General features: G+C 45.4%; 1 protein-coding gene across 5 annotated transcripts in view; it reads left to right on the top strand.

The window, feature by feature from the left end:
• Positions 1–5,000, top strand: part of LOC118381439 (roundabout homolog 1-like) — a 611,139-nt gene that overhangs the window by 268,978 nt on the left and 337,161 nt on the right. The gene's annotated exons all lie outside the window — the stretch shown is intronic.

Genomic DNA, 5,000 nt, shown 5'->3' with positions numbered 1-5,000 from the left:
ACACACACACACACACACACACACACACACACACACACAGACCTGCCATCTTCTATCCCTCAGGCGTTAACGACATCATGCTCATTTGCATTAAAGCAGTTCTGATAGCCACAGCTCACTGGTCTCAGCCATGTTGCTGCCTCATGTATTTTTTAAATATTTGTATTTATTTATTTCACCTTTATTTAACCAGGTAGGCAAGTTGAGAACAAGTTCTCATTTACAACTGTGACCTGGCCAAGAGAAAGCATAGCAGTGTGAACTGACAACACAGAGTTACACATGGAGTAAACAATTAACAAGTCAATAACACAGTAGAAAAAAAAGAGAGTCTATATACATTGTGTGCAAAAGGTATGAGGAGGGAGGCGAATAATTACAATATTGCAGATTAACACTGGAGTGATAAATGATCAGATGGTCATGTACAGGTAGAGATATTGGTGTGCAAAAGAGCAGAAAAGTAAATAAATATAAACAGTATGGGGAAGAGGTAGGTAAAATTGGGTGGGCTATTTACCGATAGACTATGTACAGCTGCAGCGATCGGTTAGCTGCTCAGATAGCAGATGTTTGAAGTTGGTGAGGGAGATAAAAGTCTCCATCTTCAGCGATTTTTGCAATTCGTTCCACTCACAGGCAGTAGAGAACTGGAACGAAAGGTGGCCAAATGAGGTGTTGGCTTTAGGGATGATCAATGAGATACACCTGCTGGAGCGAGTGCTACGGGTGGGTGTTGCCATCGTGACCAGTGAACTGAGATAAGGCGGAGCTTTACGTAGCATGGACTTGTAGATGACCTGGAGCCAGTGGGTCTGGCGACGAATATGTAGCGAGGGCCAGCCGACTAGAGCATACAGGTCGCAGTGGTGGGTGGTATAAGGTACTTTAGTAACAAAACGGATGGCACTGTGATAAACTGCATCCAGTTTGCTGAGTAGAGTGTTGGAAGCTATTTTGTAGATGACATCGCCGAAGTCGAGGATCGGTAGGATAGTCAGTTTTACTAGGGTAAGTTTGGTGGCGTGAGTGAAGGAGGCTTTGTTGCGGAATAGAAAGCTGAGTCTAGATATGATTTTAGATTAGAGATGTTTGATATGAGTCTGGAAGGAGAGTTTACAGTCTAACCAGACACCTAGGTACTTATAGATGTCCACATATTCTAGGTCGGAATCATCCAGGGTGGTGATGCTAGTCGGGCGTGCGGGTGCAGGCAGCGAACGGTTGAAAAGCATGCATTTGGTTTTACTAGCGTTTAAGAGCAGTTGGAGGCCACGGAACGAGTGTTGTATGGCATTGAAGCTCGTTTGGAGGTTCGATAGCACAGTGTCCAAGGACGGGCCGGAGGTATACAGAATGGTGTCGTCTGCGTAGAGGTGGATCAGGGAATCGCCCGCAGCAAGAGCAACATCATTGATATACACAGAGAAAAGAGTCGGCCCGAGAATTGAACCCTGTGGCACCCCCATAGAGACTGCCAGAAGACCGGACAGCATGCCCTCCGATTTGACACACTGAACTCTGTCTGCAAAGTAGTTGGTGAACCAGGCAAGGCAGCCATCAGAAAAACTGAGGCTACTGAGTCTGCCGATAAGAATATGGTGATTGACAGAGTCGAATGCCTTGGCAAGGTTGATGAAGACGGCTGCACAGTACTGTCTTTTATCGATGGCGGTTATGATATCGTTTAGTACCTTGAGCGTGGCTGAGGTGCACCCGTGACCGGCTCGGAAACCAGATTGCACAGCAGAGAAGGTACGGTGGGATTCGAGATGGTCAGTGACCTGTTTGTTGACTTGGCTTTCGAAGACCTTAGATAGGCAGGGCGGGATGGATATAGGTCTGTAACAGTTTGGGTCCAGGGTGTCTCCCCCTTTGAAGAGGGTGATGACTGCGGCAGCTTTCCAATCCTTGGGGATCTCAAATGATATGAAAGAGAGGTTGAACAGGCTGGTAATAGGGGTTGCGACAATGGCGGCGGTTAGTTTCAGAAATAGAAGGTCCAGATAGTCAAGCCTAGCTGATTTGTACGGGTCCAGGTTTTGCAGCTCTTTCAGAACATCTGCTATCTGGATTTGGGTAAAGGAGAACCTGGAGAGGCTTGGGCGAGTAGCTGTGGGGGGGTCTGTTGGCCGAGGTTGGAGTAGCCAGGAGGAAGGCAAGGCCAGCCGTTGAGAAGTGCTTGTTGAAGTTTTCGATAATCATGGATTTATCAGTGGTGACCGTGTTACCTAGCCTCAGTGCAGTGGGCAGCTGGGAGGAGGTGCTCTTGTTCTCCATGGACTTCACAGTGTCCCAGAACTTTTTGGAGTTAGAGCTACAGGATGCAAATTTCTGCCTGAAGAAGCTGGCCTTTGCTTTCCTGACTGACTGCGTGTATTGCTTCCTGACTTCCCTGAATAGTTGCATATCGCGGGGACTATTCGATGCTATTGCAGTCCGCCACAGGATGTTTTTGTGCTGGTCGAGGGCAGTCAGGTCTGGAGTGAACCAAGGGTTGTATCTGTTCTTAGTTCTGCATTTTTTTAACGGAGCATGCTTATCTTAAATGGTGAGGAAGTTACTTTTAAAGAATGACCAGGCATCCTCAACTGACGGGATGAGGTCAATGTCCTTCCAGGATACCTGGGCCAGGTCGATTAGAAAGGCCTGCTCACAGAAGTGTTTTAGGGAGCGTTTGACAGTGATGAGGGGTGGTCGTTTGACTGCTGATCCGTAGCGGATACAGGCAATGAGGCAGTGATCGCTGAGATCCTGGTTGAAGACAGCGGAGGTGTATTTGGAGGGCCAGTTGGTCAGGATGACGTCTATGAGGGTGCCCTTGTTTACAGATTTAGGGTTGTACCTGGTGGGTTCCTTGATGATTTGTGTGAGATTGAGGGCATCTAGCTTAGATTGTAGGAGTGCCGGGGTGTCAAGCATATCCCAGTTTAGGTCACCTAACAGAACAAACTCTGAAGCTAGATGGGGTGCAATCAATTCACAAATGGTGTCCAGGGCACAGCTGGGAGCTGAGGGGGGTCGGTAGCAGGCGGCAACAGTGAGAGACTTATTTCTGGAGAGCGTCATTTTTTAAATTAGTAGTTCGAACTGTTTGGGTATGGACCTGGAAAGTATGACATTACTTTGCAGGCTTCCTCCCCCTTTGGCAGTTCTATCTTGACGGAAAATGTTATAGTTGGGTATGGAAATCTCAGAATTTTTGGTGGCCTTCCTAAGCCAGGATTCAGACATGGCAAGGACATCAGGGTTAGCAGAGTGTGCTAAAGCAGTGAGTAAAACAAACTTAGGGAGGAGGCTTCAGATGTTGACATGCATGAAATCAAGGCTTTTTCGATCACAGAAGTCAACAAATGAGGGTGCCTGGGGACATGCAGGGCCTGGGTTTACCTCCACATCACTCGCGGAACAGAGGAGGAGTGGTATGAGGGTGCGGCTAAAGGCTATCAAAACTGGTCGCATAGAGCGTTGGGGACAAAGAATAAAAGGAGCAGATTTCTGGGCATGGTAGAATATATTCAGGGCATAATGCGCAGACAGGGTATGGTGGGGTGCGGGTACAGCGGAGGTAAGCCCAGGCACTGGGTGATGATGAGAGAGGTTGTATCTCTGGACATGCTGGTTGTATTAGCTTCTAGTGGTTTCTACCTGGGTCTCTGCTCATGTGGTCCTGTATGGCTCACTCCATAGAGCTTGCAGCACCAAGGGTTCTGGGGTGGATTCCTGCTGGGTCTATGTATACAGTAACGACTGTACATCAGTTTTGATTAAAGCGTCTGCTAAACGGGGAGGCAGGTAACCTAGTGGTTAGAGCGTTGGGCCAGTAACTGAAAACTTGCTGTATCCCTGAGCTGCCAAGGGGAAAATCTGTCCTTCTGCCGCTGAACAAAGGTAGTTAACCCACTGTTCCCAAGTAGGGTGTCGTTAAAAATAAGAAGTTGTTCTTAACTAAATTGCCTAGTTAAATAAAAATGGATAGACAGTATATTTGTCTGTTGATTAACACAAAGCTGTGAGGTGTGTCTCCCCCCCTCTCATTCCTGACAGGGGTACATAGCTGGAACGTTGGGTTGCTCAGCAGGAGATGGTACTGTGTGTAATGAAAGGCTTTAAAGGATAAGTTACTGTATTTAATGAAAGTCTTTTAAGGAGAAGTTACTGTATTTAATGAAAGGCTCTAAAGGAGAATTTACTGTATTTAATGAGAGGCTCTAAAGGACAAGTTACTGTATGTAATGAAAGGCTCTAAAGGACAAGTTACTGTATTTAATGAAAGGCTCTAAAGGACAAGTTACTGTATTTAATGAAAGGCTCTAAAGGACAAGTTACTGTATTTAATGAAAGTCTCTAAAGGACACGTTACTGTAGCATTGCTCAGCTCTAAAGGAGAAGTTGCTGTATTTAATGAAAGGCTCTAAAGGACAAGTTACTCTATTTAATGAAAGACTCTAAAGGAGAAGTTACTGTATTTAATGAAAGGCTCTAAAGGACAAGTTACTGTATTTAATGAAAGTCTCTGAAGGACAAGTTACTTTATTTAATGAAAGGCTCTAAAGGACAAGTTACTGTATTTAATGAAAGGCTCTAAAGGACAAGTTACTCTATTTAATGAAAGGCTCTAAAGGAGAAGTTACTGTATTTAATGAAAGGCTCTAAAGGACAAGTTACTGTATTTAATGAAAGGCTCTAAAGGACAAGTTACTGTATTTAATGAAAGGCTCTAAAATACAAGTGCCTGTAGCATTGCTCAGCTCTAAAGGAGAAGTTACTGTATGATGTAATGACAGGGTGACATCACTCTGAGAATAGTAATTGAGCTGCTTTCTGCTGCTGTGCATATCACAGGCACCTGCCTAGGATTACTTACTCTATTGAGATATCACCAATCCACTACTGTTTCTCTCTGTTCCCATGTTTCAAAATTCAGAGTTAGGTAAACATCTGCAGTGTTAACGGTACATGGTCCTTGCTGGCCTGTTGGCCCTTAACATCCAGTGTTA

The sequence above is a fragment of the Oncorhynchus keta genome, chromosome 1, assembly GCF_023373465.1.
Source record: "Oncorhynchus keta strain PuntledgeMale-10-30-2019 chromosome 1, Oket_V2, whole genome shotgun sequence".
Lineage (NCBI taxonomy): Eukaryota > Metazoa > Chordata > Actinopteri > Salmoniformes > Salmonidae > Oncorhynchus > Oncorhynchus keta.
This window is presented reverse-complemented; position numbering and strand designations above follow the sequence as displayed.